Consider the following 12395-nt stretch of genomic DNA (forward strand, 5'->3'; position numbering starts at 1 on the left):
TTCAAAAGCTATTCCTTTGTACAAGGCTGGCCAGCATGAAGTAGCTCATTCCTAGTGAGCCAAAGGTGGTAAACAGTTGATCCCAAGACCAAGCGGCAGATCAAACACTTAAGAGATGTATGAACCCAAGTAATGCATCCTTGTTGCACAATGTCATCCCATTCCACAGAAACATTTGCAACTCTACACCTCATCATACAGAATCTCAAAATTTTGTAACTAAAGCTGCACTCAAAAAATAAGTGAGCTCGAGTTTCCAATTGATGATGACAAAACCGACATTGGACATTACCTTGATAACCCCATTTCAACAATCTTTCCCTTTGATAAGCCTGTCCGTCATAGCCAGCCAAAGTATAAACGCATGCTTAAGAATGGCAAGAGGGAACCAAACCAATTTACACCATAAAATCTCCTCATGTTTCTCCCTAAGGACCTCCCAAGTTTCTGAACAAAAATAAACTTTTTTTGGTGAGGCACCCCAAATAGGTTTATCACAAGATCCCAAACCAACTTCATATAATCTAGCTTGAATCTCAACCAGTGCCTCTGATCTAGCTAGCCTCCAGAACCAATTACCATTTTGAATAATAGATGAAAGCTTAGCTTCCAAACTACTTTGAGCATCATAAACAGCCATATAACCAAATTGCTCAAACAAAACTCCAGCAAGGTGCCACCAATCCAACCAAAGATGAATGTGTTCCCCATTTCCAACCTCAAACCTCAAGAATCTCCCTGCAATATCCCTTAGTTTCAGAATCTTTCTTCAACTCCAAGAACAATTTTGAGGTATTCCAACACTCTAAAAACTCTTTCTTTTCAACAGATTTTCCTTAACCCAAGCCACCCAAATGGAACCAGGCCTAGAAAAAAGGCTCCAAACATGCCTAAACATAGAGGACTAATTCCAAACTTCAAGCCTCTTCAACCCCAAACCACCCTCCTTCTTAGGGAAACAAATATCAGCCCAAGAAACTTTAGCCTTGGCAGACCCTTCAGTCTTCCCATTCCAAAGAAATCTGTTGAAATTTTGCTCAATAGCTTTTAAAACCTTCTTAGGAAGAATGAAAATACTTGTCCTATACACTTGTAAGCTGTAAAGCACAGAAGAAATCAATTAAAGCCTGCCTGCGTAAGAGAGATTCTTTGACAACTAGGAGTCAATCCGACTAGTGATTCTATTATGCAAAGCCCCACAATTTGCTGCAGAAAGCCTAGAAGATATGAGTGGAACCCCAAGAAATCTCACAGGGAATTGACCTTTCAATCATTCCCTGATCATCCAGCAAAAAATGCTTAATTCTATCTAAAATATCAGAACAAAAGAAAGAACTCTTTGATGGATTAGATTTCAAACTAGACAAATCCTCAAACTCTAGCAGAGCAGTCTTAATAATCTTGATAGAATTAAGACTAGCCTCAGAAAAAATGAGAATATCATCTACAAAATAGAGATGAGTAAGCTTCAAACTAACACACTTCGGATGGAACTTGAAACCATAACTGCCACTAGTATGATCACCCATAATCCATGAAAAAACTTCCATGGCTATGACAAAAAGATAAGGAGAAAGAGGATCACCCTGCCTCAACCCCTTTTTTCCTTCAAAATAACCAACCATAGTAACATTAAGGCACATAGAAAATTTAGGAGAAGTAATGCACACCTTAATCCAATTAAGAAATTTGGCTGGACATCCAAAACAATGAAGACAATGAAGCAGAAACTCCCAATCAACAGAATCATACATCAGATCAATCTTCAAAGTACATCTAGGTTTCCCTTTGTCCTTATGATAGTTTCTAACAATTTCCTCAGCCAGCATAACATTTTTAGAAATACTTGTAGAAGGGATGAAAGCAGATTGATTCATACTAACCAAATCTCCCAAAATAGGCAACATTCTATTATAAATGATTTTAATAATACACTTGTAGATAACATTGCAGCAAGCACTAGGCCTAAAATCACTCATAGCAGAAGGATTAACCTTCTTAGGAACCAAAGTAAGGATGGCAACATTCACCTCCTTTAGCAGCATACCAGAATGAAAGAAATCCTTAATAGCAGCAACTACATCCAGACCAACAATAGAACAAGCAGACTTGAAGAAATTTGCAGAGAAACCATTAGGGCCAGGGGCCTTATTAGCCTTCATGTGAAATAAAGTATCCTTAATCTCAGCTGTAGTAATCTCCATTTCCAACACAGCAGCTTCATCAGCAAAAACAACAGCAGAAATAAGTTGCCTAATTCGATTAGCCTTTGAAGCAGTGAATTGTAATTGATTTGTACCCAATAACTTCTTGTAAAAACTCTCTGCCACCTGCTTAATCTGCTCCACATCCTCTACTCGATTACCATACTCATCCCACATATGAGTAATAGTGTTCTTTGCATGCTGAACCTTAAGAGAATGATGGAAAAAAAACTATTATTTTGATCCCCCAATTGCATCCATTGGTTCCTAGCCTTTTGCTTCAAGAAGTATACCCTTAGTTATGGAAACATAGGCATAGTATAAAAACTTCGTCTCGTTATCATATTTACATAGGTAAACAAATGAGTCTTCTGTTTTCATAGTATAAAAGAATGGAAAAGCAATATAATAGCAAATATAATGAATGTATGATTATGCATTATAGTAGCTAATTGGTTTCACTCCTTATACTAAGGCTAAATACGAGCCCAACTTCGGGCTCATTTGGTTCGCAGAATGATTATTCCATCAAGAAAATGAATTGCTATTCCTGGGAATAAAAGAGTATGTAATAGAATTGCTATTCATATTCCTTAGTTTGCTATTCATATTCTTTATTTTTATTAAGGACTTTTTTTTTTTTTTTTTTTTTTTTTTTTTTTTTTTTTGAAACATAAACAACTATACTATAATTTTTTTCTTTTTCTCCAATTATGCTACAAAATTATTTATAAAAATAAATAAATAAAAAAACACATAATCATCATATCACAATTTCAATTAATCACATAAAAAGCACATATCTTGATAATATTTCACACAATAATCATCATCATAATAATGAACAAAAAATACATCTCAATTAAAATCAAGTTGCTGCTAATGCAAATCACCAAATTGTCTCATAATAATGAACAAAAAACACATTTCAATTACAATCTAGTCCCTACCAATGCAAATCACCAAATTGTGTCTCATGACCAAACATCTTAACCATCAAAAAACGGTATAACATCCTCATGTGTCATTAATAATTCCATGCACCAATTCTTCATTGTCATAATTTGGAACACTGAATAATAGATCCATTATCTCAGGCTGACAAACAATCAATCTTCTTGCTTTGAGACGATCCTTACTGATATGACCAGTTATTTTTGATAGCTCATCATTAACTTTTAATCTAAGCTCTTATTCTATCGACCCCGTAACTGCTTTGCTAAGATTTTCTGATGCAGTAATTAAATTCATCGCAAGCTGGTTACCAACTTCTTTAATTGTGTGGACGATGTTATCTTCGGTACTCTTATTAGGCCTTTTTTCTTTTCTGACCCGAAAGTCCTTCCCCTCCATTGCCATTGGTGGGACTGTGTGCATGACATGCCTTCACTAAACTCTCCCAACCCATCTTTCTCGTTCTAACCAATATTGTTTTCATCCTCTTTTTCATGTAGTATGTCTTCACACATGTCCATAGGTGCTTGAGCATCTTTTCCAATAGCATGGTCTTTTGCATAGACAATACAAAGATCCTCATATAAGGGAAAAGTTTTATTTTAAAAGTAGATGACCCTTTATGACTCTACAAAACTATCAAATATGATAATATCTAATTAATATATTATGCATATAATAAGATTATAATATATAATTCACAACATGTTAAAATTTTACCTGTACATATGCTTGCCACATAGCAACTTCAGCAACCACACATTTCCTAACGTTGTCCCACCCAAATCCACTTGCATCAGGACAACACAACATTGCATGGATTACTTGAAAATCATTTTTCAAAGTTTTTAATCTTGATTCTATATGTGGTTTTGCTTTGATTCCAGCAATTGGTAATGTTTTTGAGAGCTTCACCTTCAAGAATCTAAGATAACCTAGTTGAAGCCTAGTCTCTTGTTGATGTGGTATTTTTGCGACCAAAAATATCAATTATAAAATTACCACTCGCAATAGGACGAATCCCGTAGGATAGAGCTATATTGAGGGTGTCGAACCTCAAAGACTGCAGGGCTTTTATTATCAATATTTGAAAGATTAAAATTAACTTAATTCAAAAGAGATTTGATTTGTTTGTGTCAATTCAAAATGCATGAAATAAATGGAAATAAAGAGAGTAAATATATGAGAGAGAGAGAGAGAGAGAGAGAGAGAGAGAGTAGGGTATTGACTTCACCACTATCCTCACATCAATGGTTAACCATATTTAATTCTAGCAATTCATTAAACAAGAAAACACATTATTAAAGAATAAAAATAATTCATCTTTGGTTAGCACGGATCGTCCACCTAACCATTAAGATGCGGTATGACCCGTCTTCCCTAAGTATGAATTATTTAATTCTTCAATAAGTTTCATACAATCAATGGAATAGTATTGCCCATCTTTGGTTGGCACGGATCGTCTACCTAAATTACACTAAACTAGGGTATAGTACGATCCGTCTTTCTTAGGTATGGTCTATCTAACCCTATTGATTGCATGTCAATTAAGAACCATTGTATAATCATTATTCTTATAATGACAGAAAATATGAAGGATTTGAGTTCAATAACAGAAAAATACTTTCTAAGACAAGATAAGAATTTTACTAATATTGAGTTGGAAATTAAGAACAATTACATTTAATATGAAGAACAGAAATCAATTGTAGCAATCCTCAGAGTTATACAATCAACATGCATAAATTGAAAAACTAGAAATTAAATACAATCAAACCATTGTGCTTGGAAAGGGTTACATCAATACCCCACAATTAGATTAGTCACTCATGATTTTCTAAGCTCTAAAGATAATTTTCTGATTTTTAACTCCAGAAAGCGGTGTCTCTGTTTACAATGTTTAAAGCCTTATTTATAGGGATTAGGAGAACCTTAAAAACCCTAGAAACCCTAGGAAAACCGGAGGTCAGTCTCCTAGTCCAATTGGGAGACTGAAAACCAATTCCAAGCTGGAAAAGGATTCTTGCCATGCACTGTATGCCCGTGTGCGCTCAAGCGCACTACGCTTGAGCTTAGCTGATGTGCGCGCGAGCACAGGCGTTCGCTTGATCTTGGGCCGCAGGCGCTCGAGCATAGGCGTTCTCGATCTCAAGAGCAGCTGTGCTCGATCCTAAGTCCAAAATGCTCCAGCTTTTGCCTTTTAAGCCCAATTTTCAATGGTTTGCCAAATAAAACCTGAAACACAAAAGCAAAAAAAAAAAAAAAAAATCAAACAAATAACAATGCTAAGGAATTAACATATGTAAATTAAGGGGCTTGAATGTGCAACATTTGACGCTTATCACTTGTCTATCGCTTCCTTCATTGTAGTGCTCTACCAAAGCCTGAACAAGTTTGATATCTTCTTCAGGAGTCCATTTCCTTCTTCCAAAATCTTGAGAATCTAATGTTGATGAAACCATATCTAAAAAAAAAGAAATAACAAAAATTGAAGAACAATGATACATAAAGTAATAAACTTATAATTATCAAGGAAAATATGCACACCAATATGGCTAACATCAACAATAAAGACTATTTACCAAACGCCAAAGAAAGGTTTCAATAAATTAAGGAAATGAATAACCCATAACATAGCACATTGTAACATGGTCAATTTCTATCCACACAAAAAAAGATTTAAATAAATGTTATATATAGTAATGTATCATAACATGGTCAATTGTCTCGCCTAGTTCCCCTCCACGAATTAAACATTTCATTTGCCATAGTTGTTCTCCATGCACTCCATTCATCTGAAGCCTCGATTTGTGTTATTGGATCATTATTATTTGCAGTATGTGTGTGGTCTTGTTGGTCCAATTCTTCCTTTAATGGATCCACATGCATCACCCTTCGTTCGTAGTTATGCAGAAGACAACATGCCATAATAATTTGATTATGTATCTTAATTGGATAAAATTATGGATTCCTTAAAATAGCCCAACACAATTTAAGCAGCCCAAAACATCTCTCAATGGTATTCTTAGTCGAAGAATGTTTCATCTTAAAAAATTCTTCTGCGGTTGTTGGTTGATGTCCAACTCTCCAGTCATTTATGTAGTATCGCTGCCCTCTATATGGTGCAAGAAAACCCTTGCAATTTTTGTAGCCAGCATCAACAAGATAATATTAACCTAAATTTTTGTTTTAAGAAGAAAAAAATGGCTTTAGTACAAAGAAGGATTATTAAAATAATTAAATTGGCAAATGTGTTTTCCTTACCGTGAGGTACTCTCAATCCGTTTCTCCTATTTATTGCATCTCGAAGCACTTTACCATATGCAGCAGAGCCTTCCCAACCAGCTAAAACGTAGATAAAATGCATGTTTTGTGAGCATACGCTTAGTACATTTGTAGTGATCTCTCCCTTTCTGTTGCGGTATCTAGGTTTATCGACTAAAGGTACCCTCACCCTAACATGTGTTCTGTCTAATGCAGCTAAACAATTCTTTATATATAAAAATAAAAATATAAGTATGTAATATCATAGTTGAGTGACATAAAATTAGCAAAAAGTGCATTATAATATACCTTAAACCATTTCCATCTCTCATCTGTAGAGTTTTTGGGAATTGGCTTCGGTTCCTTAAGAAACTCCCTGTGTAAATGTATAACCACATGTATTATGCTTCCGAAATGCCTACTAATTGTCTCTCCTGAACGCCTAAATTGACGTTTTATGATTCTATTTTGACATGATGAGCTAAGATGTATAAAAACATTGCAACTTACTCATCCACTAGCATGTGTTTTGTGGCTTTTAATCCACCTTTGGCTTCAAGCATATTACATAAATTGCTGAATGCATTTCTATCCATTCTTAAATGGTTATGCCAAGTTTCATCATCCTCATATATTAAACGGTAAAGATCCCCTTGCCTTGAATAAAAATCAACAAAGTATGTATCTCTCAAAGATTTCTTTCAAATACGGTGCTTTACCAAAACACATAACAATTCAAAAAAAGTAACAACAGCGGACAACATATCCACCCAAAACATCAACACCGAAGTCAACTTCCTCTTCTTTATCATGTTCCTTGTAGTCAAACTTAATCGTGCCATAACTGTAAACAAACAACACATGTCTATATTAACCGGAAGAACCCGGCTGATCATAATGTGGTAAATGAGCCGATCGTCGTCCTTGAGGGCATTGACTTAGAAGCCCCCCTCTCCCTCCATATCCATCTGATGGGGGTGCTAGTTGATGAAGCGCTCAACCATTTGCTTGCGGCGAGGAGTGCCGTTAATAGGCCGTGGAAAACCTAGGTCGGGAACCCGCTGCACCCTGATGATGCTGCTGATGAGGTCAGGAGTCACTTTGATTGGCTTGCCTCTAAGCTAGGTTCTGAAGGAGTTGCTGCCTTGGGCATGGACGTTGGCGAAGAACTCATGAACCAACTCCTTAGCTGCCTACCGATGATCCTCAACCATCGCTAACCACCCCTAAGTGTTTAGCAGCTCCCCCACTCTTGGGATGTGGTTGGCCACGTTAGGCACATCTACACCCCTCTCAACAATAACCTTCCGACCCTTGTAGATGAGTTGGAATCGGTTCTCCGCCTTGTCGACCTTGAAGCGGTCATGGTCGTAGGTGCGGCTAGCGTGATCCTCGTCGATGGCGGTGTTGACCTTGATAAAAGGGGCGCCACAATCAAGACTGCTGGCTGGAGACTTGTCGAAGGCGGCCTCCTCCATCTTGAAGTTTGAGTCAAAGTTGGGGTCCTGGGCCTTTTGAATCTGGGTTTGAGCCCTGCGAGATCAAGAAGGGTATGAAGAAGATGAGGCTGCTATGCTCGCTTTAGTCCGTGCCATCATCCTGCATTGCATAAAACACTAATAATACTACTTCTAGGTGTGACCTAAGCAATATCCTACCCCAACTATATATGCAAGTAGCCTAGTTCTAGGGACTAAAATTCCCTCCCAGCTAATGGGTTAAATGCAAGGAAATAGTGTAGAGCATGAGGGAGTTTAACAAAAGCCCAACTTAGTGAAGTTGTGGGAGGTTCATTTACAGTTGGAGTCATGGTCACAGGATAAGGTCGGATCATGATTGATGGATTAGCTTTTAGGGGTATTTTGGTCATTTTTGGGCTAGTCAAAATTGCTAAGTCCGATGTGGTAAAAATGATGGGTTTCGGATGTTGGGTATGGCTTTCATTAAAAAATCGTTTAAGGGGTCTCCATAGATGGGAACACCCTTATGTGAGAGATGGGCATTGTTGGGTTATTAAAGAAGGGTAGTTCAAGTTAGTGGTGTGACTGGTGTCCTCAATATGTGAGGGCACCGAGGTAGTTGGAAAGTCACAGGAATTAGGGTTTAGGGCTAAGGGCATTTTGGTCATTTCAGAGTTCGGACGAAGATACCAAAATTCAAATGGCTAGGTACATAGCTGGGGCTTTCAATTAAAAGGTTTGAGGCTCAATTCAATAAGTAGACCCGACCTGGTAACAAAATTGGGTAATCCCTGAATTAGAACAAAAATACCTAATTTAAGGGCTAAGGGTACTTGGTCAATTTTGGATTCGGGCAAAAACCCCGGAATCCATGGTGAAGCATAGATCTGGCCTCTAGTTAAGGGGTTTGGGCCTCAATTGGTCCATGGGGCTCGATTGATGTGACAAAAACTAGGATTTTTGAATTTAGGACAAAAACCCCTAAATTCAAAAGTTAGGGTTTGGGTGTGCCAAAATTGGCCAATGGGATTAGTGGGTCTTGGTCCTAAGTCAATATGGGAGCATTAGGGTCATAACACATGCATCAATTTGCATGGTGAAATCAAGAAATGCAAGGGTTTGAGATTTAGGGCAAAAATCACAAAATCCGAATGGGTGATGATTTGAAGGGAATATGATGGTTAAAACACATGTATCTATCCTAAAAGTATAATCCTAGTACCCAATCAACCAACTATATGTCGTGAAATTCAAGGAAATCAAAAATCCCTAATTTAAAACTCTAGATTTCCAAAATTGAAATAAAAGGTTGAAAATTCACATACCTTGTTTGATCCGTGTAGAGAGGTGGAAATCTGGAAAACCTTGGTAGATTGAAAGACACTTGGCCGAAAATGGTATTGAGGGTGTTTGGCTCGAGAGAAAATACGTTAAGACTCCCAAATACACCTAGAAGGGGCTTGAATAGGTGTTTAACAAAATAAATGCGGAATTAAAATTAACCTCATGCAACAATCATCTTGCACCAAAATATGTAAAGCAATAAAGCAATTAACACAAGTATTTTGGTGACGAAGTGGAAACCAAGAACCTCTTGGAAAAACCACTCCAGAGTAGGGGACCCAGAAAATCGTTCACTATAAAAGGAGGAGGAAATACAAGTTGTTCACACTTACAAAACCTTTGAAAGTTGGCACAAACCCGTCTAGACAAGTGACCCGCTTGCTAGGCTACCGCCGTAGTCCTCCCGGGACCTCCGGTACTCCTTGTATCGATTTTCCTTGTTAGAACCTCTAACAAGTTGCAACAAACCAATTACAACACAACAAGATAACCAACACTTGCTATAAACAAATTCAGCAATTACTCCACGAGAGTTGTGGCTCTATGGCACACGACAAAATCTCTCTTAGCACATAAATGAAACAAACTCAAGAACCAAGTCTTTTTCTCTCAAGTTGAGCTTGTACTCTCCGTAGTTTGCTTGATAAAAACGAGTGCCCAAGTCCCATATAAATAGGCTCAAGAGAACAAGTCCGCAGCAAACAAGCAAAATAAAAGATAACTGCTGATGGGCGTTAGGGGCATTCAAACAGCTAGTGCTCCATGTGCAGTAAATGTGTGTTAGAGCATCTCCAAGTGGGTGATAGACCAGTAGTGGGTGTCAGGCTGTCAGTCAGAGACCCATGCGATGTCAGAAGGTAGAAGGTAGGCGTGCTCCACTGAAAAGATGTTGTCTAAACAGAAGAATCGGTTTTGTCTCGAGTCCCCCGTTCGGACCGCCAACCCTTGCATCCGAACGGGCCATGCTGGAAGTGCCCTGATAGCTACCCACTTGCTCTTTCGCCCATTAATTCTTGCTGAGTGGGAATCTTCCAACTGATGCTTGCCTGCTTCCATTAGAGAGAGAGGGAATATTCTTAAGCTTCCATGCTTGTATGTTTGCACTTAAAATAAGCTGAGTGGAATCTCCCATAAATCAAGGCTGACATATTGAAACCCTAGCAAGGATAAAAAGATTAGAAAAATCATAATAAACAATCCTGCGAGCCATCATTTGGACGGAATGCGAATAGGGCTTCGAACGGACGCTTCTGACCTCCAGTGTAATCCTTCAGAAAATGCATATTGGAAAGGGGCATTCAGATGGCTTTTTGGGTGCGCTTGGACGGGCTGCTAACGTCACTGCGAATGGTCAGCTCTGACCTCTCTAGAATTTCTTCAGAAATAGTACACGACCAATGGGTGTCTGGACGACCTTGCGAATGGGCTATTTTGACCTCCTTGTAAGTGTTGTAGAAACTTCTAGATTTTTAGTAAACACATTAAAAATATTTTAGTCACCGAATTAAGCCAATCTCACTCCCCCTTTGGCAATTCGATGATAAAACTCAAAATCAAAAGATATTGAAAATAATATCAAACATTTGCAATAACATAAAATGTCCAAAATGTCCAACAGTTTAACACAAGAACCCATCAAAATAAACTGTTAGAACTGAATTGAACTACTCCCCCTTTTATCACAAGTGTCAAAAGGAGGTAAAAATAGAGAATCAGCCATTGTGTTCATGAATAAGATCCTGGATGCTCTTCAAATCTGACTACAACTGGGAGATGTCTGCATGAAGAGATGAAGTAAGAGAAGCGATCGAGGGCTCTATGGTGGAGAGGCAACCAGCAATCGAGGATTCTATTGTGGAGAGGCGACCATCAATCGAGGATTCTATAGTGGAGAACCGACCATCGATCCACTCTCGAAGAGAGGCAAAGGAATAAGAAGATGGGGTAGGGCCATCGCTGGAAGAAGCTCTGACTGACGAACTAGCAAGCAATGGAGGCAGTCTATAAGGGCGAGGGTGAGCAGTCAATTGAGATGAGGATCTATTGAAGGTGCTCTTGTTAAAGTCTCCCAGTACCATGACAGTAGGCTCATATTCATGATGCTCAATTTCATGATGAGCAATTATCTTGGTAATTAGACCTTCAAATAGAAGAGAGATGTTGTTGTCATGATAAGCCGCCAACATAAGCCTGATGGCGTGAGAGGCAAAGTCGATGTCGGTCCCAATGGAGAGAGCATAAAAAAAGTATGCTCGATCAAGCCTGAAATCTGTTTGATGTCTCACAAGCCATAAATTTTGAAATACAATTCGGCTCAAGACCCTTATGGGATCGGGAAAGTCCGCAATTTTGACAACAACATTTTGTTGAGGCTAACACGGGATATCTCTTCCAACAAACACCTTCATCATGGTGTTCTTCTCAGGCACGGTGTCCAGAAAATAAGGAAATGCGGACTGAGCAATATGAGGCACTCCAGTAATGGAACAAATAAGATTCACATCAACCACAAGTTCTATGGATCGCACAAAGGTGCGAAAAGAACTATCATCTTTTTTTTTTTACCTCAGTATTGGCATAAAATTCCTTGACCATTTTTGCAAATGGTTTGACCGGTGGAGATGCAATGAGAGATGTCCATCCACGATCATCAAAGAGTTGAGGAATAAAAGCATAGTCATTGATAAAATCAGGACGAAAAACTCCACGCTCAGCCTGATGCAAACCTTAATCGAAGCGTTTTTGAGACCCAACAACAATATTGGAATACGGACCCAAGAAAGCTAAAATTCAGATTTTTTGGATAGAAAACCTTGACCCAACGTTTATAAATGAAACTCGAATCAAAGGTATAAAGTAACAACCCTCGACCCAATGATTATAATTGAATCACGAACCGAAGGTATAAACGCAACAAAGAAGAATCCTTGACAAGTTCAACAGTTCTTTGAAGAACCAATAGAAGAAGCAAACCTTACTTTTTGTAATTTTCATTCATGATGTTCTCATTACAATAAGTGCATGCTATTTATAGAGCATGGCTGAAAATAAGACTACGTGCCTGCTATGAAAAGGAAATTAAATTGGTTCCAACATTTGGAAAGTAGATACAAAAAAAGGACTAAATAATAGATACCTAAAATTAAGGCTAATTAGGTATGAAATTAGC

At 38.0% G+C, this 12395-nt stretch overlaps 2 pseudogenes; both read right to left on the bottom strand.

Moving 5' to 3' along the window:
• Positions 1–3622: 3622 nt before the first annotated feature.
• On the bottom strand, positions 3623–5620 carry LOC148584112 (uncharacterized; annotated as a pseudogene).
• Positions 5621–10986: 5366 nt separating this feature from the next.
• The window catches only part of LOC132162923 (uncharacterized), an 8283-nt pseudogene continuing 6874 nt past the window's right edge, over positions 10987–12395 (bottom strand).

This window comes from Corylus avellana, chromosome 8 (assembly GCF_965113065.1).
Source record: "Corylus avellana chromosome 8, dhCorAvel1.hap1.2, whole genome shotgun sequence".
NCBI classification, from domain to species: Eukaryota; Viridiplantae; Streptophyta; class Magnoliopsida; order Fagales; family Betulaceae; genus Corylus; species Corylus avellana.